Here is a 23,389-nt window from a genome sequence, read left to right on the forward strand (position 1 = left end):
AGAGTGACTTGGATAGGTTAGGTGAGTGGGCAAATACATGGCAGATGAAGTATAATGTGGATAAATGTGAGGTTATCCACTTTGGTGGTAAAAACAGAGAGACAGACTATTATCTGAATGGTGACAGATTAGGAAAAGGGGAGGTGCAATGAGACCTGGGTGTCATGGTACATCAGTCATTGAAGGTTGGCATGCAGGTACAGCAGGTGGTTAAGAAAGCAAATGGCATGTTGGCCTTCATAGCGAGGGGATTTGAGTACAGGGACAGGGAGGTGTTACTACAGTTGTACAGGGCCTTGGTGAAGCCACACCTGGAGTATTGTGTACAGTTTTGGCCTCCTAACTTGAGGAAGGACATTCTTGCTATTGAGGGAAGGTTCACCAGACTGATTCCCGGGATGGCGGGTCTGACATATCAAGAAAGACTGGATCAACTGGGCTTGTATTCACTGGAGTTCAGAAGAATGAGAGGGGATCTCATAGAAACATTTAAAATTCTGACGGGTTTTGACAGGTTAGATGCAGGAAGAATGTTCCCAATGTTGGGGAAGTCCAGAACCAGTCTGAGGATAAGGGGTAAGCCATTTAGGACCGAGATGAGGAGAAACTTCTTCACCCAGAGAGTGGTGAACCTGTGGAATTCTCTACCACAGAAAGTTGTTGAGGCCAATTCACTAAATATATTCAAAAAGGAGTTCGATGTAGTCCTTACTACTAGGGGGATCAAGGGGTTTGGCGAGAAAGCAGGAATGGGGCACTGAAGTTGCATGTTCAGCCATGAACTCATTAAATGGCGGTGCAGGCTCGAAGGGCCGAATGGCCTACTCCTGCACCTATTTTCTATGTTTCTATGTTTCTATGAAAGTAGCAGGCCAGGTGGATAAGGTGGTTAAGAAGGCATATGGAATGCTTGCCTTTATTGTCCGAGACATAGAATATAAGAGCAGGGAGGTTATGTCAAATTGTATAATACTTTGGTTAGGCCACAGCTGGAGTATTGCATGCAGTTCTGGTAGCTGCATTATAGGAAGGATGTAATTACACTAGAGAGGGTGCAGAGGAGATTTACTAGGATGCTGCCTGGAATGGAGAATATTTGTTATGAGGACAGATTGAATAAACTGGGTTTAATCTTATTGGAACAGAGGAGGTTGAGAGAAGACCCCATTGAGGTGTACAAAATATTCAGCGGCCTGGACATAGTGGATAGTCTATTTCCATTCGTGGAATGGTCTATTACGAGGGCGCATAGGTTTAACGTGGGTGGTGGAAGGTTTAGAGGAGATGTGAGATGGGGGGGCGGGTTCTTTACGCAGAGGGCTGCCTGGAAGAGTGGTGGATGCAGAAACCCTCACCACTTTTAAGAGATGGTTGGATGGGCACTTAAAGTGCAGCAACCTGCAGGGTTACGGACCTAGAGCTGGTAATTGGGATTAGACTGGATGATCTTTTGTTGGATGGAGCAGATATAAATGGCAAGTACTGCAGGGAATCGAATGCGGCCAGGGTGATATCCTGGACGAGTTTCGATTGCCTGGATGGGTCGGAGAGGAATTTTCCCAGATTTTTTCTTCTTAAATTGGCCTGGGTTTTTACCTGGTTTTTGCCTCTCGCAGGAGATTACATGACTCTGGTTGGGGTGGAGTGTAGAATGTTTTAGTATAAGGGGTGTCGCAGTTGTGGTGAGGTGGATTGGTTGGGCTGGGTGCTCTTTGCCTTTCCGTCATTGTTCATAGGCTTATATGTAACCTTTAGGGCTGCTGACCAAGGGCCGTGTGGCTCTTTGTCGGCCGGCACGGACACGATGGGCCAGAATGGCCTCCTTCTACGCTGTAAATTTCTATGTTTCTATGTTTCTACATGCTGCTCAGAAAAGGCGACAACTGGGTTTGGGGTGTGTCTCAAGATAGAGCTTTTGAGAAAGCTACAAATCTGTTTTGCTCTAACAAGTTGCTAGTATATTATGATCCATGTAAGTGTCTAGTATTGGCCTGTGATGCTTCATCATATGGGGTTGGCTGCATGCTCCAACAAGCTAATGAGTCGGGTAAACTACAATCTGTTGCGTATGCTTCGAAAAGTTTGTCAAAGGCAGAAAGAGCATGCAGCATGGTAGAAAAAGAAGCTTTAGCCTGCGTGTATGGGGTTAAAAAGATGCATCAGTACCTGTTCGTCTTGAACTCAAAATGGATCACAAGCCATTCATTTCATTGTTTTTGGAAAACAAAGGTATCAATACCAATGCATCATCCTGCATCCAGAGGTGGGCGCTGACATTATCTGCCTATGCTTATGTCATTTTTCATAGACTTGGCACCAAGAATTTTGCCGATGCACTGAGCCGTCTGTCTTTGCCCACACCAGAGGTGGAGACGCCACAACCTGCAGATCTACTATTAGTTATAGATGCTTTTGAGTGTGAAGGAATCCCTGTCACTGCTCAACAAGTTAGGACCTGGACCAGACAGGACCCGATTTTATCCGTTGCAAAACATTGTGTCCTTAGTGGTGATTGGTCTGCTACACCTATGGAAATGTGTGATGAGACCATACCTTACAACCGTCACAAAGACGAACTATCCATTGAGTCAGATTGTTTACTGTCGGGTAATCGTATTATTATGCCGAAGAAAGTCAGAAAGAAATTTGTACGTGATCTACACAGCACTCATCCCTGTATTGTCATGATGAAAGCCATTGCCAGGTCTCATGTATGGTGGCCCGGAATTGACTCTGATCTGGAATCATGTGTGCATCAGTGCAACACTTGCATGCAGCTAAGCAAAGTACCAGCGGAATCTCCGCTGAGTCTGTGGTCGTGGCCATCCAAACCATGGTCGAGGATCCACATCGACTTTGCATGTCCTTTCCTGGGTAAGATGTTTTTTGTAGTGGTGGATGCATATTCCAAGTGGATAGAGTGTATAATCATGTCATCTAATATATCCTCAGCTACCATTGAGAGCCTTCGTGTCATGTTTGCTACTCATGGTCTGCCTGAGCGGTCAACGGATTTTGCTTCACAAGTCTGGAGTTTCAAGAGTTCATGAACCTCAATGGTATTAAACATGTGAGTTCAGCACCATTCAAACCTGCTTCTAATGGTCAAGCAAAGCATGCTGTCCAAACCATCAAGCAGAGTATGAAACGCGTAACTCAGCGTTCACTGCAGACTTGCTTGTCATGCATGTTGCTTAGTTACAGGATAAGACCTCACACGCTTACCGGGGACTCCCCTGCTGAATTATTGATGAGGGGAGGTCTCAAGACCAAGCTCTCTCTCGTCCATCCTGACTTGAACGATCGTGTTGAAAACAGACGTCAAAATCAGCAGTGGTATCATGATTGTGCTGCTGTGTCACGCGACATCTCTGTTAACGATCCTGTGTATGTGCTAAATTATGGTCAAGGTCCCAAGTGGGCCGCCGGTACTGTTACAATCAAGGAGGGTAACAGAGTATTTATTGTCATACTCAAAAATGGGCAAACATGCAGGAAACATGTTGATCAGATAAAGCTGCAGCACACGGATGAACTGGAACAGGTTGAGGAAGATACGATCAGTGATCAACCAGCCTATATTCGTTCATCAGAGGACCCCGCCATCATCAATGAATCTGGACTTTCAATCTCTGACATGGTCATTGCCACTCCCATCAGATCAGCTAACCAGCCTCCAGTCATAACTGACTCAGAACTCTTGACCAGAACTAGAGTTAAACTGAGACGATCAATTCGTGAGCGGAAAGCCCTGGACCGTCTTAACTTGTAAAAAGACTAATACTAAGATCTTGAAGAGGGATGTCATCATATATGTATGCTTGGGGTTACTAGCCATCAGGGGGCGCTACTGGCGGAGGTCATTGGGTTGTACGCACTTGTGTGCGGGCCAGATATATAAAGCTAGCCACCATGTAATGTGGGCATTTTGGGCCCGAATAAAGTTGAGCCAGGTTTGCACCTGAGTGAGTTTACAGTATTCAGTCTATCCAGTTATTACATACATAACATGGAGAATACCTCCCTAACTAAGGTCTTGGCTGTCCATAACGCTGTGGCCATCTTACATGGGAAGGCTTCCACCCATTTAGTAAAGTTGTCCACTCAAAATCATCGCATACTTGGAGTAGCTCGCCCCAGCTCTTTTATAGCCCGACCTGCGGAGCTGTTCTCTCGGACCACACATTACCTGTTGCCTCTCTTGGTGCTGGGCAAAGGCCCAATAAAATCTATTTGGATACACTGCCATGGTCCCAAAGGAGCATTTTTCTTGTGCTGATCGGGATTATTGGCTGCGCATATCAGACAGATTTTACAAAAGTCCTTGATGTCCTCCCTTAGGTGGGACCTCCATCCCACCTCCTCTGCCCGTTTCCAGCTTATCTCCAGGCCGGGGTGTTCAGCCCTCGGTCCCCCGTGAGAAAGCTGCATAAATTCCTCTCGGTATACTTCAGGCACAATTCACCGATCTCCTTTAAACAACAAGCTTTCTCTGACTTCCACATCTCTGGCCCTGTATGGACTTTCCACAGGCTAGCCTGCTTCCTTGTCCTTGAGGACTGCTCTTAATATGACATCCTTCAATTGTATCATTTCAGGATCCAATAGGAAGCGAAATGGTAATGGGCACTGGAATGGCAGCTGCCACCACTCCCAATTGGTACGGGTCCCATGGGACCCCTTCCTCCGCTCTCATCCTAGCCAACTAGTCCACCTTCCTATTTCCCTCCCATCTGGGTTCTGCTTTAAAGTGGGCTTTGAGCTTATGGATACAATATTCTTCACTCCCCTTTTTTATGCCTTCCACCTGGTTGCCAACATTGGTGCGGTGACCAAGGGTTTGCCATTGGCTGACTTAAAACCCCTCCTGGCCCAAATCGTCAGGTACTCCGTGCAAGAGTTACATGTAAACATAGAGCTGGAACAGATTGTATAAGGAGGGGGAGCTCAGTAGGATGCATTACCACATAAGTTACAGCTGGTAACTCCGCCTGTTGAGCACCAAGGGCGGTGGACAGCAAGATTGCCATTTCCACCCCCTTCTGTGGGTCATAGATCCCGCACCCTGTTTTGCGTTCCCCTTTCTCCACAAAACTGGATGCATCCACATGTATGTCTCGCCCCTCTGGGTGGATCCGCCACTCGACTCCCACACCCCTTCGACTGGGACAGGTGTAGGGTTTCCCTTGATAATTGAGGTTGGCCGTATTGTCTTTATCCTCTAGTGCATCCCTTTCAGTTGAAATGTCCACCTAGCAATCTGGGTGCGAGACACTGTCCCCTCTTTAATCCGACCTTCTAACAAGAGACAGGTTGGTGTGTGATGAGGATGATGGGCTGCGTTCTGGTGAATACCGCAAAATGCTTTACTGCCCATAAGGTGCCGAGCAAGTGCCGCTCACAGTGCAATAGCCTTTTTCTACCTCGGATAATACCTTGGAGGCATAGTCTACCTGTCTCAAATGCCCATTAGTTTGCTCCATAAGGACATCGCTCAAACTGGCTTCTGCCGCTGCCATGTCTAGACAGAAGCCCTTCTTAGGGTTCACAGTTTCTCAGGCCAGGGCTGACCATAATTTCCTCTTCAGCTGCACAAATGCTTCCTCGCAGTTATCGCTCCACTCCCATTCTACTCCTTTCCTTAATAACCTTAATAAGGGAGCTACCGCGGCAACATCATTCTCGATAAACTCTGAGCAGTAACCTGTTAGACCCAGGAATGACCGAAGAGCAGTTAGTGAACCCGGACGGTGTCATTCCTGGATTGCTCTGCGCTTCGCCTCGTTTATCGCATGCTCTTCCGGTCGAAGAGTCAGTACGAATAACTGGACCTCTTCCTTACCCTATCTGAGCCTTCTTGGGGTTTACTTTAAAACCCAATGCTTTGAGCAGTCCTAACAACTCCTCCAGTCATTCCTCATGTTCCCCTTCACTATCCGAGAACAGTAACAAATCGTCAACATATTGAACAAGCTGGCCTGGCTGACTGAACTCTGACAGGCACTTAGCCATGCACTGGTGAAAAATCGACTGGCTATTGTAGAACCCCAGTGGCAGGCAAGTCCATGCATATTGCTGCCCCTTGAAGGTAAAGGCAAACTTATATTGATCCTCCGGATGTGAGGGGATCGACCAGAATCCATTGGATATGTCTAACACCGTGAACACAGTGGTGGAGCTGGAAATATTGCCGATCAGATCAACCACAGCAGCTACTGTGGGAGAGCAGGCAGGGATGTTTTTATTCAGGACTCTATAATCTACAGTCATTCGCTAAGAATTGTCTAGCTTCTTTACTGGCCAAATAGCAGAGTTAACATGCGTCACGAGGGGTCTCAGTACCCCTTGTTCCACCAAGGACGTAACAGCCTTTTCCAAATCTCTCTCTGCTTTCTTGGGGAAAGTATACTGCTTTTGTGGCCTGGACATTGGTTCTCCCCTCACGCGCACTTCTACTCCTGCCACCCTGCCACAGTCGTGTTTGTGGGTAACAAAAGCTTCCTTTGCATTCTGCACCATGGCTTGGTATCTTTTGGGCACCCTGGCTGCCAATGTTTCCAAGTCATAGGGGTCCTGAGGGCGCTACCGCCCATGATTCCCCATGCCGTGGGGGTATAACAACTATTTCCTCATTATTGACCACCCCCCCACCACAGACAGTTGTTATCCATGTCCACTATAACATTGTGGGCCAGCATCCAGTCTGAACCTAACACTCACAGCCCTGGCTGATCCCATTTCTTTAATATACATGTCCACTTTATTTGGAGGGGGTCCTACCTTAAAACTCAAAGGTTTTGACACTGTCCCTGCTGCTGAATCACCCGTGAAATCTCCTAGAACATAGGTGGTTCCACTTGACCAGGGAGACCTCACTGGGGAGGGTGAGTGGACTACCGAACTCGACGCTCCAGTGTCTACTAAGTAGTCCCTTCTCTTTCCGTCTACAGTAATATCTATACACAGTCTTCCCCAATCATCGTACCTGAGTGGACACAGGTACTTGGACTGGGTGTAGCCCCTTCATGCTTAGGGTTCCACTCTACCTTAACCCTGGGCCACGTGGATTTTCCCTTGGGGCATCTCAAGTTCTTTCACCTATTTGATAAATAATTTGAACATATCTTCTTGAGTGGGGTTGCTTGGCTGGGGTCCCGCAGATTAGGGACCTCCAATTTCCCTTTCTTTGGGAATCAGCAACTGCGCGCAAAATGCCCTATACCTCCTAAATTATAGCACTCTCGCCCCTGGGTTCCCCCTTTCGTTGCCGCTCCCTCTTGTTGCCAACTTCGGGGTGATCCCGCATCGGGTCCCTTACCCTAATTTCACAGTCCTTGCCCTTTATCACCCCTTTTATTTTAGTTTATTTCGTTCTTTTTATCTACCTACTATGTTCCGAAGCACAGTGTCAACACCCTGGTCGGTATTGGTATTCACCTCCGGGTCAAAATCCGCCAGAGCAGCTTGCAAGTAGGGCAGACTGTGGAAGATCAGGGTGCACAACCAGTGATTACATAACTGCCGTCCAGTCCTCCTCTATCTATCATTCCTCCCGTGCCCACATTATAAGTCGGCCATAATCTATCGGCGAACGCCACCGGTAACTCACACGGGCCTTGCGTTACCTCTGCCAATGCCTGGAAAGGGTCTCCCTTTCCATGCCCCATTGTCTGGGTGATTCTTATCATTAGCGCGTCATAATTACCCTCTCCTCTTTTGACTTCCTGTGGGAGACAGACCAGCGAAAACGCCTGGACTCAAAGTAAATAGCACTAAGCGCTTCCTTTCGGCCCCACCCAGGTCATTTTAAGTGGCTATTTGGTCCATTTCCAGGAAATGCTCTGGTGGGGGGTGGGGGGGGGGGTGTCCTCCCTGATCTAACTAGCTCATGTCCTTGGAGATTTTCCTTAACTCTTCTGTATTGGATGGTACCTCAAATTCCCGATCTAGAGTGTCCCAAGCTCCGTTGGCACTGGCCAAGTACCACCTTTGTCACATCGGATTCAGGGGTGACGGCCGGAGTTCTTCCGGTGGGACACCCCCTCGTTCCCACTCAGGATTAACATCATCACTTTCTCCATTATCTGCAGACAGCAAGTCGTGGCACACACTGCGCCTTTAAACTGATAACTTCTCCCCTAATTCTTTGATAATCTTTTTACATTTTGTATGATCCCCACGGGCACCCCGTTCTTCTAGTGCCTGTCTTTAGGTTACGCTAAATGCAACTTTAAGGTATTCATTGGCCTTCTCTGCCTGTTCAGCTTGGTGTTTCGACAACTCTTCTGTCCAAACATACCAAACATCATATTAATAGGCCGAAAATTGCGGTCAGAGGCTTCCTTCATACGAACGCCTCTGATCCCCCAAAAATCTACAAAACTACCTGTTGATCCCAGAGGAACATACGTCTGAGGCCTTCATTCACTGCGCAGCGCATGAGGACCTGTCTTCCATGTACGAACGCATCTGTTGGAATCACGTGGGCCTGGACCATCAATCACTATCTAGTATTCTCATTGATAAAAATGGAAACTCCATTCCCATTACTATCAATGAGAATAACCACCTAAAACAAGAAACACAGCACAATAAATTAAAAAAAACTCCTCACACATTTAAAATTAATTGCAATTAAATGCAATTAAATGTTTTGGAAAAAATATATTTTTTGGAAATGTTTTTAATGTGTTTTAATAAGGTTAAAAATAAACTTGCCTTAATGGACAGGGTTTTTAATATAAAAATGAATGATTACATTTAATTTTCCTATGTTTTAAAACTGTACGCTGGTAGTGTTGCAGAACAGAGAGATCTGGGGATCCTTGTGCATGAAACACAAAACGTTAGTATGCAGGCACAGCAAGTAATCAGGAAGGCAAATGGAATGTTGGCCTTTATTGCAAGGGGGTTGGAGTATAAAAGCAGAGAGGTCCTACTACAACTGTACAGGGTATTGGTGAGGCCACACCTGGAGTACTGCATACACTTTTGGTCTCCGTATTTAAGGAAGGATATACTTGCATTGGAGGCTGTTCAGAGAAGTTAATTTGGTTGATACCGGAGATGAGGGGGTTGACATGAGAATAAGTTGAGTAGGTTGGGCATATGCACATTGGAGTTCAGAAGAATGTGAGGTGATCTTATCAAAACATATAAGATAATGAGGGGGCTCGACAAGGTAGATGCAGAGAGGATATTTCCACTCATCGGGGAAACTAAAACTAGGGGACATAGTCTCGAATAAGAGGCTGCCCATTTAAAACTGAGATGAGGAGAAATTTCTTCTCTCAGAGGGTTGTAAATCTATGGAATTCTCTGACCCAGAGAGCTGTAGAGGCTGGGTCACTGGATATATTTAAGGCGGAGATAGACAGATTTTTGGGCGATAAGGGAGTAAAGGGTTATGGGGAGTGGGCAGGGAAATGGAGCTGAGTCCATAATCAGATCAGCCATGATCTTATTAAATGGCAAAACAGGCTCGAGGGGCCAAATGGCCTACTCTTGCTCCTATTTCTTATGTTCTTATGTTCTTAATAGTAATCTGCGTTTACCAAGCGTAAAAGTTTGAAGGACATTCACTGGGCATGAGTTGCGCAAATAGCCCAATCTCTGCCGTGCGGATGTCCTTCTCCCGGGGATGCAGAGAATCTTTTTTCGACAGATCGGAAAAGCTGGTTCTCGGCGCATGCCTTTGCGAGGCCTCGCCAGGTGTGTGCGCACTTTGTACAGACCAGGCAAGGCCGGAATTTTCAGCCCATTGACTCTGATTGTTCTTACACTGGCTTTCAAGGTATTGTTCCTTGTTGCACCATCTTTCTTTTGCCTTCTCGAAATTTTCCTCAAGCCATTTCCTACTCTCTCTATCATCTTCTACCTCGTTTAACTGCCTCTCTATCACTGGCTTTTTTTGCCATGTCTTCACATTATTTTCACGTTTTAATCTTTTCACATTCATCGTTCTTAAACTGTCTCTGATGTGCCATCAACCAAATGGCTTTCATCATTCCTGGCCAACACGTGGACCCTTGGGTCCATTGTTCGGCCTCATAACCGGGTCATTCCAGTCTATTATGATTCGTACACATCCCTTCTTGAGGGGTACCTTCACTGTCCAATATTTCATGACTAACTCATCCATCGTCTTTGCCATTGTTTGTTCCGGACCGGTACCTGTTCGGGTGCCAATATCTGTAAGACGTATCTGTGAGACGTACCTTAATCCGTCTAACAGTATATAGATTTTGGACCTGTAGTGGAACAGACAACTCGAGGCAAAAGACTTCAGGGTAACTTTTCTTTACTTAAAATCAATCTATGATTACAAGCAAGTACAAGCATACATACGTATTCACACCAGCAAGTGACCAGTTTGACGGTGACTAGTCGGCCCTTCTTCCTGTGCGACCGGTCAAGTCGCTCGGCTCACTGCAGCAGCTCCAAGCATTTTTCTAACTGTGTCCTTTACACCCAAAACTTGGCAGGCCTCCCAATGCGTGTCTCAGACCATATTGGCTATTGTTCACTCATTTTACAACAGCTTAAAATTTGTTTTTTGGAACTCTCAAGGTCATGCAGATTGTCCCAACCGTAGATTTGTAAACCGCAGCAGCGCTCTCTTTACAGCGTTTGCCCAGCAACACAGCTTCTTAGCCTCTCAAAGCATGCTGGTACATCAAATTCAGTCAAGTAACAATGAACAGCGCACTTCTCACCGGGAGGAGGACATGCTCTAATGAGGGTATGTGGGTTAGTAATATTCATCCAGTGATGCATAAATGTGTAATCATGGGTTCCTGGAGCTTACTTGATTACTTATGGAGTTAAGAGAAATTTCTCTGCATTTTTCATGAAATTGACCACAAGGTTTTTTTTTCCTGTATTTTAGTTTCCCTTGGCAGTTAGTATTACTGGTGAGTTTACAGGTAAATGAGGTTACACTGAATAGTAGATATTGATGGCCCTGAGCGTCTTTTGTCAATTCAACAATAAATCATGGAGAATAGTACTTGGGAAAAAGTCAATACACTTCTTGCTCTGTTTAGCCATCAAATTTTCCTTAAGGTACCTTTATTCTGGGACAAATCCTCCCAAACTGCCAAGTTTTCCTCGTTAGAAAGTTATTGTTGCTGTGCCTCTTCCAAATGTGATTCTCTCTGCATTACCAAGTTATACAACATATAGCATTTGCCTCAGGCTCATTCAAGGATGCTTCAGGGCTTACCCCTTCACATATGGCTGATGGCACCTCGCCGCAACCCCACCGCGCCTTAACTGCTCATGTGTAACTAGAGCCATGGGGTCACCAGGAACCTCGTTGAAAACATTACTCTCCCTGGAGCAATTTGCAGAAGCCCCCAGACAGACCTATTCAGGCACACGAACTTTTGCTTCAAGAGCTCTCTTGTGTGCTCAATGATATCCAGTGACCCCATGGCCCTGTTTGCACCTGAGCTGGGAAGGTGTGGTGAGGTTGCAGAGGGGTGCCATCAGCCATGTGAAGGGGGTGGCTCTGAATCACCCTGAATGAGCCTGATGCAAAAAAAGTTAAAAGGTGGTGGCGACTTTGACAGCTACTGGTAACACATGGCCTCCTGGCTCTGCAGGCAATTCGTCTTGTTGCAGGAGGCTGGACAGCTCAGTGACAATCTGCCTGGAGATGCGCAGCCTTGGCATGCACTGCTTCTCAGAGATATCCAGGAAACTCATTCCTGGCCTATTGATCCTGGGAACTGGTTAAGGCCTTCTTCGGGCAGCTCCCCCTCACCAATTGTCTTGTGCTGCACCTCTTGGCTGTTCAGCCTGCTGCTGCAGTTGCTGTTGCTGCTTCTCTTCAGCTCTTACTCCAACAAAAATAATGGCCCTGATATTTATGGGGAGGGATGGGGGGGTGGGCGTCTGACAGCGGCGGGGAAAGCCGGAAATACCGGGAAAGTGGAGGTCCTTCCACATTTATCAGCAGGGGACCCCCATTAGAGTTTTTATTTTATTGAGAGGCTGGCCAGCTGTCGGGTGGGAAAGCCTGTGGTACAAGGCAGCAGCCGGGGACCTCTGGGGACGATCCCCGGCAATCGAGAAGATGGGAAGTTGGTGTGGCGGGGTGGGGGATGGGGTTCATTGCGCTGCGGAGAGTAGGGAGGGAGGGAGGGAGAGAACACTGGGAGGGAGAGAATCTGGGTTAGGGGGGCCTGGTGGGGTCTGAAAAGTCGCGGGGTGGGGGGGATGATTGCGGGGGGGTTGGTGGTCGGCCAATCGTGGGGGAAGGAGGTGGATCGCGGCAGTTTAGCTTGAGGGACCCAGGGGATGGGAAGCATTCCTGCTCCTCCTGGCCTGCAAGCAGTGCTGAAAAAGCACTTGCCTCCTGGATCTGGCTTTACTTAGTAGGTTGGGTGCTTGGTGGGGTGGGGGGCGGCTTCCGCTCTTTTGATTTAAAAAACACATCAGCATCCTAATCCCAACATAGAACTCTGATTTACATGTATTCGTGAGACACCTGCTGTCTCTACAGCTGTGATTTATAGTCTGCAATTTCTCTTTCCAATCAACAACAACAACTTGCGTTTATATAGCAGAGTAAAATGTCCAAGGCACTTCGAAGGAGCGTTATAAAACAAAATTTGACATCGAGCCACATAAGGAGCTATTATTGCAGAAGAGGTAGGTTTTAAAGAGCATCTTAAAGGAGTAAAGAGAGGCAGAAGGGCGGAGAAGTGCTTTGAGAGAAGTCCAGAGCTGAGGGCCTTGGCAGCTGAAGGCACGGCCATCAATAGTGGAGCGATTAAAATTGGGGATGGTCAAAGGATGGTCAAAAGGCCAGAATTAGAATTAGAAGAGCCCAGATAATTCGGGAGGGTGTGGGGCTGGAGGAGATTACAGAGCTAGGGAGGGGCGAGGCCATGGAGGGATTTGAAAATAAGGACGAGAATTTTAAAATCGAGGTGCTGCTCAACCAGAACCAATGGACTGCATAATGCAATTTGCATAACTGTGTCTTTTTCACATCTTTGCTCCCATTTTTTTCATGAGGCCAGCGCAGTGTTTTATTTGTGCACATCTTTCACATTTGCTGCTTTCCTTAACTGCCCACATATTTGAGAAGGTGGCTCACCACCACCTTCTCGAGGGCAATTAGGGATGGGCAATAAATACTGGCCTTACCGGCAACGTCCACATCCCGTGAATGAAATAAAGAAAATAACTTTTGTGGATGGCTGGGGGAAATTCCGAGACTCCAGGATGGTATGTTGCCTCCCTGGTGCAAGAGTCAAGGATGTCATGGAGCGGGTGCAGGACATTCTGAAAAGGGAGGGTGAACAGCCAGTTGTCATGGTGCATATTGGTACCAACGATATAGGTAAAAAAAGGGATGAGGTCCTACGAGACGAAATTAAGGAGCTAGGAGCTAAATTAAAACATAGGACCTCAAAAGTAGTAATCTCAGGATTGCTACCAGTGCCATGTGCTAGTTAGAGTAGGAATCGCAGGATAGCTCCGATGAATACGTGGCTTGAGCAGTGGTGCAGCAGGGAGGGATTCAAATTCCTGGGGCATTGGAACCGGTTCTGGGGGAGGTGGGACAAGTACAAACCGGACGGTCTGCACCGAGGCAGGACTGGAACCAATGTCCCAGGGGGAGTGTTTGCTAGTGCTGTTGGGGAGGAGTTAAACTAATATGGCAGGGGGATGGGAACCAATGCAGGGAGACAGAGGGAAACAAAAAGGAGACAAAAGCAAAAGACAGAAAGGAGATGAGTAAAAGTGGAGGGCAGAGAAACCCAAGGCATAAAACAAAAAGGGCTACTGAATACAAAGGGGCTGCAGGAGGGTGAAAACTAAAAATCATGGTTTAAAAACTAGTATTAAAACACTCTACCTAAACGTACGCAGCATTCGAAATAAAGTAAATGAGTTGACGGCACAAATCATTACAAATGGGTATGATTTGGTGGCTATTACAGAAACGTGGTTGCAGGGTGGCCAAGACTGGGAATTAAACATACAGGGGTATCTGACGATTCGGAAAGATAGACAAGAAGGGAAAGGAGGTGGGTAGCTCTGTTAATAAAGGATGATATCAGGGCAGTTGTGAGAGACGATATTGGCTCTAATGAACAAAATGTTGAATCATTGTGGGTGGAGATTAGAGATAGTAAGGGGAAAAAGTCACTGGTGGGCGTAGTTTAAAGGCCCCCAAATAATAACTTCACGGTGGGGCGGGCAATAATCAAGGGAATAATGGAGGCATGTGAAAAAGGAATGGCAGTAATCATGGGGGATTTTAACCTACATATCGATTGGTCAAATCAAATCGCACGGGGTAGCCTGGAGGAGGAATTCATAGAATGCATACGGGATTGTTTCTTAGAACAGTATGTTACAGAACCTGCAAGGGAGCAAGCTATCTTAGATCTGGTCCTGTGTAATGAGACAGGAATAATAAACAATCTCCTCGTAAAAGATCCTCTCGGAATGAGTGATCACAGTATGGTTGAATTTGTAATACAGATTGAGGTTGAGGAAGTAGTGTCTCAAACGAGCGTACTTTGCTTAAACAAAGGGGACTATAGTGGGATGAGGGCAGAGTTGGCTAAAGTAGACTGGAAACACAGACTAAACGGTGGCACAATTGAGAAATAGTGGAGGACTTTTAAGGAGCTCTTTCATAGTGCTCAACAAAAATATATTCCAGTGAAAAAGAAGGGCGGTAAGAGAAGGGATAACCAGCCGTGGATAACCAAGGAAATAAAGGAGAGTATCAAATTAAAAACCAATGCGTATAAAGTTGGCCAAGGTTAGTGGGAAAATAGAAGATTGGGAAAATTTTAAACGACAGCAAAGAATGACTAAGAAAGCAATAAAGAAAGGAAAGATAGATTACGAAGGTAAACTTGCGCAAAACATAAAAACGGATAGTAAAAGCTTTTACCGATATATAAAACGGAAAAGAGTGACTAAAGTAAATGTTGGTCCCTTAGAAGATGAGAAGGGGGATTTAATAATGGGAAATGTGGAAATGGCTGAGACCTTAAACAATTATTTTGCTTCAGTCTTCACAGTAGAAGACACAAAAACCATGCCAAAAATTGCTGGTCACAGGAATGTGGGAAGGGAGGCCCTTGAGACAATCACTATCACTAAGGGGGTAGTGCTGGACAGGCTAATGGGACTCAAGGTAGACAAGTCCCCTGGTCCTGATGAAATGCATCCCAGGGTATTAAAAGAGATGGCGGAAGTTACAGCAGATGCATTCGTTATAATCTTCCAAAATTCTGTGGACTCTGGGGAGGTACCAGCGGATTGGAAAGCAGCTAATGTAACGCCTCTGTTTAAAAAGGGGGGCAGACAAAAGGCAGGTAACTATAGGCCAGTTAGTTTAACATCTGTAGTGGGGAAAATGCTTGAAACGATCATTAAGGAAGAAATAGCGGGACATCTAGATAGGAATAGTGCAATCAAGCAGACACAGCATGGATTCATGAAGGAGAAATCATGTTTAACTAATTTACTGGAATTCTTTGAAGATATAACGAGCATGGTGGATAGAGGTGTACCGATGGATGTGGTGTATTTATATTTTCAAAAGGCATTCGATAAGGTTCCACACAAAAGGTTACTGCAGAAGAGAAAGGGACGCGGAGTCAGAGGAAATGTATCAGCATGGATAGAGAATTGGCTGGCTAACAGAAAGCAGAGAGTCGGGATAAATGGGTCCTTTTCGGGTTGGAAATCGGTGGTTAGTGGTGTGCCACAGGGATCGGTGCTGGGACCACAACTGTTTACAATATACATAGATGACCTGGAAGAGGGGACAGAGTGTAGTGTAACAAAATTTGCAGATGCCACAAAGATTAGTGGGAAAGCGGGTTGTGTCGAGGACACAGAGAGGCTGCAAAGAGATTTAGATAGGTTAAGTGAATGGGCTAAGGTTAGGCAGATGGAATACAATGTCGGAAAGTGTGAGATCATCCACCTTGGGAAAAAAAACAGTAAAAGGGAATATTATTTGAATGGGAGAAATTACAAAATGCTGCGGTGCAGAGGGACCTGGGGGTCCTTGTGCATGAATCCCCAAAAGTTAGTTTGCAGGTGCAGCAGGTAATCAGGAAGGCAAATGGAATGTTGGCCTTCAATGAAAGAGGGATGGAGTACAAAAGCAGGGAGTTCCTTCTGCAACTGTATCTGTGAGGCCGCACCTGGAGTACTGCATGCAGTTTTGGTCACCTTACTTAAGGAAGGATATACTAGCTTTGGAGGGGGTACAGAGAGGATTCAATAGGCTGATTCCGGAGATGAGGGGGTTACCTTATGATGATAGATTGAGTAGACTGGGTCTTTACTCGTTGGAGTTCAGAAGGATGAGGGGTGATCTTACAGAAATATTTAAAATAATGAAAGGGATAGACAAGATAGAGGCAGAGAGGTTGTTTCCACTGGTCGGGGAGACTAGAACTAGGGGGCACAGCCTCAAAATACGGGGGAGCCAATTTAAAACTGAGTTGAGAAGGAATTTCTTCTCCCAGAGGGTTGCGAATCTGTGGAATTCTCTGCCCAAGGAAGCAGTTGAGGCTAGCTCATTGAATGTATTCAAGTCACAGATAGATAGATTTTTAACCAATAAGGGAATTAAGGGTTACGGGGAGAGGGCGGGTAAGTGGAGCTGAGTCCACGGCCAGATCAGCCATGATCTTGTTGAATGGCAGAGCAGGCTCGAGGGGCTAGATGGCCGACTCCTGTTCCTAATTCTTATGTTCTTATGTTCTTATGTTTCCTTGGGGCGTCCCACAAATCTTCCAGCAGAGTTATCATGGCAGAGTGGATGAACTCTGTCATAAATCTCAGCCCACTGTTTTGTATGAACAGGAAGGCTAAGCACACAGTGTAATATTCTGCTGCTAAGGCGGTGGTGTGGGCACAAGATAGTGTTGCTGTAAATAGGCCCGTCCTGAAGTCAGTCAGAGGCTAAACACATCCCAAGGTCAATTAGAGCTTTCTGTTTTTCTCTGATGCTTCGAAGTCCACAGCTACTCACATGGGTTAAATAAACCAAAGTCAGCAGCGAAATACTGGCTTCTTCCGAGGAACATCGGGCTCAATGTAACATATAGAAACATAGAAACATAGAAAATAGGTGCAGGAGTAGGCCATTCGGCCCTTCGAGTCTGCACCGCCATTCAATGAGTACATGGCAGAACATGCAACTTCAGTACCCCATTCCTGCTTTATCGCCATACCCCTTGATGCCCCGAGTAGTAAGGACTACATCTAACTCCTTTTTGAATATATTTAGTGAATTGGCCTCAACTACTTTCTGTGGTAGAGAATTCCACAGGTTCACCACTCTCTGGGTGAAGAAGTTTCTCCTCATCTCAGTCCTAAATGGCTTACCCCTTATCCTTAGACTGTGACCCCTGGTTCTGGACTTCCCCAACATTGGGAACATTCTTCCTGCATCTAACCTGTCAAAACCCGTCAGAATTTTAAATGTTTCTATGAGATCCCCTCTCATTCTTCTGAACTCCAGTGAATACAAGCCCAGTTGATCCAGTCTTTCTTGATATGTCAGACCCGCCATCCCGGGAATCAGTCTGGTGAACCTTCGCTGCACTCCCTCAATAGCAAGAATGTCCTTCCTCAAGTTAGGAGGCCAAAACTGTACACAATACTCCAGGTGTGGCCTCACCAAGACCCTGTACAGCTGTAGTAACACCTCCCTCCCCCTGTACTCAAATCCCCTCGCTATGAAGGCCAACATGCCATTTGCTTTCTTCACTGCCTGCTGTACCTGCATGCCAACCTTCAGTGACTGATGTACCATGACACCCAGGTCTCGTTGCACCTCCCCTTTTCCTAATTTGTCACCATTCAGATAATAGTCTGTCTTTCTGTTTTTACAACCAAAGTGGATAACCTCACATTTATCCACATTATACTTCATCTGGCATGCATTTGCCCACTCACCTAACCTATCCAAGTCACTCTGCAGCCTCATAGCATCCACCTCGCAGCTCACACTGCCACCCAACTTCGTGTCTTCTGCAAACTTGGAGATACTACATTTAATCCTCTCGTCTAAATCATTGATGTACAATGTAAACAGCTGGGGCCGCAGCACAGAACCTTGCGGTACCCCACTAGTCACTGCCTGCCATTCTGAAAAGTACCCATTTACTCCTACTCTTTGCTTCCTGTCTGCCAAACAGTTCTCAATCCACGTCAGCACACTACCCCAATCCCATGTGCTTTAACTTTGCACATTAATCTCTTGTGTGGGACCTTGTCGAAAGCCCTCTGAAAGTCCAAATACACCACATCAACTGGCTCCCCCTTGTCCACTCTGCTGGAAACATCCTCAAAAAATTCCAGAAGATTTGTCAAGCATGATTTCCCTTTCTCAAATCCATGCTGACTTGGACCTATCATGTCACCTCTTTCCAAATGCGCTGCTATGACATCCTTAATAATTGATTCCATCATTTTACCCATGACTGATGTCAGGCTGACCGGTCTATAATTTCCTGTTTTCTCTCTCCCTCCTTTTTTAAAAAGTGGGGTTGCATTGGCTACCCTCCACTCCATAGGAACTGATCCAGAGTCTATGGAATATTGGAAAATGACTGTCAATGCATCCACTGTTTCCAAGGCCTCCTCCTTAAGTACTCTGGGATGCAGAACATCAGGCCCTGGGAATTTATTGGCCTTCAATCCCATCAATTTCCCCAACACAATTTCCCGACTAATAAGGATTTCCCTCAGTTCCTCCTTCTTACTAGACCCTCTGACCCCTTTTATATCCGGAAGGTTGTTTGTATCCTCCTTCGTGAATACCGAACCAAAGTACTTGTTCAATTGGTCTGCCATTTCTTTGTTCCCAGTTATGACTTCCCCTGATTCTGACTGCAGGGGACCTACATTTGTCTTTACTAACCTTTTTCTCTTTACATATCTATAGAAGCTTTTGTAGTCTATTTTAATGTTCCCTGCAATCTTCCTCTTGTACTCTATTTTCCCTGCCCTAATCAAAATCTTCGTCCTCCTCTGCTGAGTTCTATATTTCTCCCAGTCCCCGTGTTCGCTGCTATTTCTGGCCAATTTGTATGCCACTTCCTTGGCTTTAATACTATCCCTGATTTCCCTTGATAGCCACGGTTAAGCCACCTTCCCTTTTTTATTTTTACGCCAGACAGGGATGTACAATTGTTGTAGTTCATCCATGTGGTCTCGAAATGTCTGCCATTGCCCATCCACTGTCAACCCCTTAAGTACTATTCGCCAATCTATCCTAGCCAATTTACGCCTCATACCTTCAAAGTTACCCTTCTTTAAGTTCTGGACTATGGTCTCTGAATTAACTGTTTCATTCTCCATCAGAATGTAGAATTCCACCATATTATGGTCAGTCTTCCCCAAGGGGCCTCGCACAACGAGATTGCTAATTAATCCTCTCTCCTTACACAACACCCAGTCTAAGATGGCCTCCCCCCTAGTTGGTTCCTCGACATATTGGTCTAGAAAATAATCCATTATGCACTCCAGGAAATCCTCCTCCACTGTATTGTTTCCAGTTTGGTTAGCCCAATCTGTATGCATATTAAAGTCATCCATGATAACTGCTGCACCTTTATTGCATGCACACCTAATTTCCTGTTTGATGCCCACCCTAACATCACTACTACTGTTTGGAGGTCTGTACACAACTCCCACTAGCGTTTTCTGCCCTTTGGTATTCCGTAGCTCCACCCATACCGATTCCACATCATCCAAGCTAATGTCTTTCCTTACAATTGCATTCATTTCCTCTTTAACCAGCAATGCCACCCCACCTCCTTTTCCTTTCTGTCTATCCTTCCTAAATGTTGAATACCGTTGGATGTTGAGTTCCCAGCCTTGGTCACCCTGGAGCCATGTCTCCGTGATGCCAACCACATCGTATCCGTTAACTGCTATCTGCACAGTTAATTCGTCCACCTTATTACGGATACTCCTCACATTGAGGCACAGAGCCTTCAGGCTTCCATTTTTAACACACTTTGACCCTTTAGAATTTTGCTCCAAATTGGCCCTTTTTGTTTTTTGCCTTGGGTTTCTCTGCCCTCCACTTTTACTCATCTCCTTTCTGTTTTTTGCTTCTGTCTCCAATTTGTTTCCCTCTGTCTCCCTGCATTGGTTCCCATTCCCCTGCCATATTAGTTTAGCTCCTCCCCAACAGCACTAGCAAACACTCCTCCTAGGTGCAGACCGTCCGGTTTGTACTTGTCCCACCTCCCCCAGAACCGGTTCCAATGCCCCAGAAATATGAATCCCTCCCTGCTGCACCACTGCTCAAGCCACGTATTCATCTGAGCTATCCTGCGATTCCTACTCTGACTAGCAGTGGCACTGGTAGTAATCCTGAGATTACTACTTTTGAGGTCCTACGTTTGAATTTAGCTCCTAGCTCCTTAAATTCATCTCGTAGGACCTCTTCCCGTTTTTTACCTATATCGTTGGTACCAATGTGCACCAAGATAACGGGCTGTTCACCCTCCCTTTTCAGAATGTCCTGCACCTGCTCCGAGACATCCTTGGCCCTTGCACCAGGGAGGCAACATACCATCCTGGAGTCTCGGTTGCGGCCGCAGAAACGCCTATCGAGTCCCCTTACAATTGAATCCCCGATCACTATTGCTCTCCCACTCTTTTTCCTGCCCTCATGTGCAGCAGAGCCAGCCACGGTGTCATGAACTTGGCTGCTGCTGCCCTCCCCTGAGTCATCCCCCTCAACAGTACTCAAACCGGTGTATCCGGTTTGGAGGGGGATGACCGCAGGGGACCCCTGCACTACCTTCCTTGCACTGCTCTTCCTGTTGGTCTTCCATTCCCTATCTGGCTGTGGACCCTTTACCTGCACTAAGACCAATTCGCTACATGTGCTAATCACGTCATTCTCAGCATCGTGGATGCTCCAGAGTGGATTCATCTTCAGCTCCAATTCTGCAACGCGATCCGTCAGGAGCTGGAAGTGGATACACTTCCCGAGCTCATAAGATTGTCCCTGTGTGCTATGGGCAGTAAGATCATAACTGGGTTGATAAAGAATGCATTTGTGATATATTCTTTATAACATCACTAAAGCACACACATTCAAGATGGCTTCAATCCTTTATTTGTAAACATCAGCAGTTGCATTACCACAGTCGTCCACTAGGTGGAGCAGTAGTCCACTCGGTGGAGCAGGATATTGCACTTCTCCCTCCTTAATGCAAAAGTATTTATAACAAAACAATCATTATACATAACTTGCATGGTTATACATAACAAAAGATATGGACTTATTTTGCCATGTTTACAAATCAAACTTAACCACTTATTTTCTGTTTCGAAGAGGATACCTTCGCTCTTGAACAGAACTTTCCAAACATGGTGACGAACTGATACTCATTCTAGGCTGAGCCTGAGGACAGTTTGTCTCCAAGGATAGCCCTTGATCTACATTTGAACTATCTAGAACTTCAGACTGTTTCTCTGCCTGACTTGGACTCAGACTTAAATTCTGATTTTCTCTTGGACTTGTTTCTAGTACATCTGATGTAGGATTTGTTACTGGAACTCTAATTGTAACAAGACTATCTGACTCATCAGAAATAATCGAATCATTCCAATTTTCAACTCCTTCCACATCTGTAGGTAAAATATGATCAATGTGAACAAATCTTACCTGTCTATGATCAACCATCTTGGCCAAATATGTGTGAGGACCACATATCTTCACTATTCTTCCTGGTAACTAACCACTTTAACCATTTATGGTGATGGTTCTTCACTCTAACCTCCTGATTCAATTTCACACTTCTCTCTCTTACTGTACCTTGATTATGATTCTCTTTCTGCTCTTAACTGTTTCTCTTCTACTGACTGTGCCAAGTTTGGCTTTAACAATGAGAACCTGGATCATGGCTGTCATTTGAGAAACATTTCTATGGCTGTAATGGTACTGATGGTGGTTTCTTGCTCACCGATTGACATGTTGTACACTGACTAACGATGTAATCTATATCTTTATCTAGACCTGGCCACCATAAGTAACTGTGTGCAAAACTCTTGGTCAAGCACATTCCCTGGTGCTGGTCATGAACATCTCCGAACAACTTGGGCCTGAACTTATTTGGATAAGTTTTGCACCCCACATGATATAATCTTTATCCACTGATAATTCATTCCTACAAATGAAGTCTGGCTGAATATGTTTCTTTGATACCTGGCTTGGCCAGTCATTTGCAATATAATCATACACCTTTGACATAACTGGGTCACATTTGGTCGCTCTACCAATCTCTTCAGCTGTGACTGGCAGTTCATCAATATGTGAAAAATAGAACACTTCTTCCCTATTGGGTGTAACTTGTGAAGAGGATGGCAACCTAGACATAACACCAGCATTACTGTGATTAGCTGATTGTCTGGACTCAATATCATATGTATATGCCGACAAAATCAAAGCCCATCTCTGCACTCGGGCTGCAGCTAAGGTTGGAACTGGGGACTTTGGATGGAGGATTGCTGTTAGGGGCTTATGGTAGTAACGTAGTGATTTTGTAAAGAATATATCACAGCCTTTATGCTTTTGCTACAGCCAATACATAGAGAAATTCTTCCCTCTGGTTTCCCATTACTGGTTAGTATCACTCGGTGTTGCATCTGTTAACAGCAAACATTAACAGCTTCTCTAAACAGTGGGAAAAAACAAGGCCCATGATTGACAGTCCCCTTCGGGTTATGTCAATTGATAATTACAAACTCTGATTAGATAACATGGTAAACTTTTAAAAGCTTTTTTCCCCAGATAATATTCCTTGCAATTTCTGTCAGAATTTAGCATTTAGAATAGGTAGGATTAATTAAACACTAACGACAGATAAAAGTTTTTTTTTACTGTTTAGCTGATGAAGTCAAATTCAGTGGGAACTGCATAATCCATCTAATCTCATCAAAAGCTGAATGTAATCACGGGCAATTTCAGAAAGAGCAGCAAAAAAAATCCAAAGCATTCAATACTCAGTTAAAGAGACGCACAATTGTACATGTTCATTGGAGCTGGACAGAAACATTTCCCTGAACAAAGCTGTATTCACCTCATCTGACACAGGCATATTTTGTTCCTTGACTGAGTTTGGTGTGGCAGCGTTTTCTATATTTATTTAGTAATGAACAACAGTTTCACTGAAATTTGCAACCGGAAACATTAAAGCGGTCGTGTTTCACATTTGAAATAATTAACTTTTGTTGTTGCGTCTTAAGGATTCATCTTTCAAACAAAAGAAACAATTTATACAGTGTCTTTCACGACCTCAGGACATTTCAAAACTCTTTGCAGCAATTCTTTTTTTGAAGTGTAGTCACTGTTGTAATGTCA

Source organism: Pristiophorus japonicus, chromosome 4, assembly GCF_044704955.1.
Source record: "Pristiophorus japonicus isolate sPriJap1 chromosome 4, sPriJap1.hap1, whole genome shotgun sequence".
NCBI classification, from domain to species: Eukaryota; Metazoa; Chordata; class Chondrichthyes; family Pristiophoridae; genus Pristiophorus; species Pristiophorus japonicus.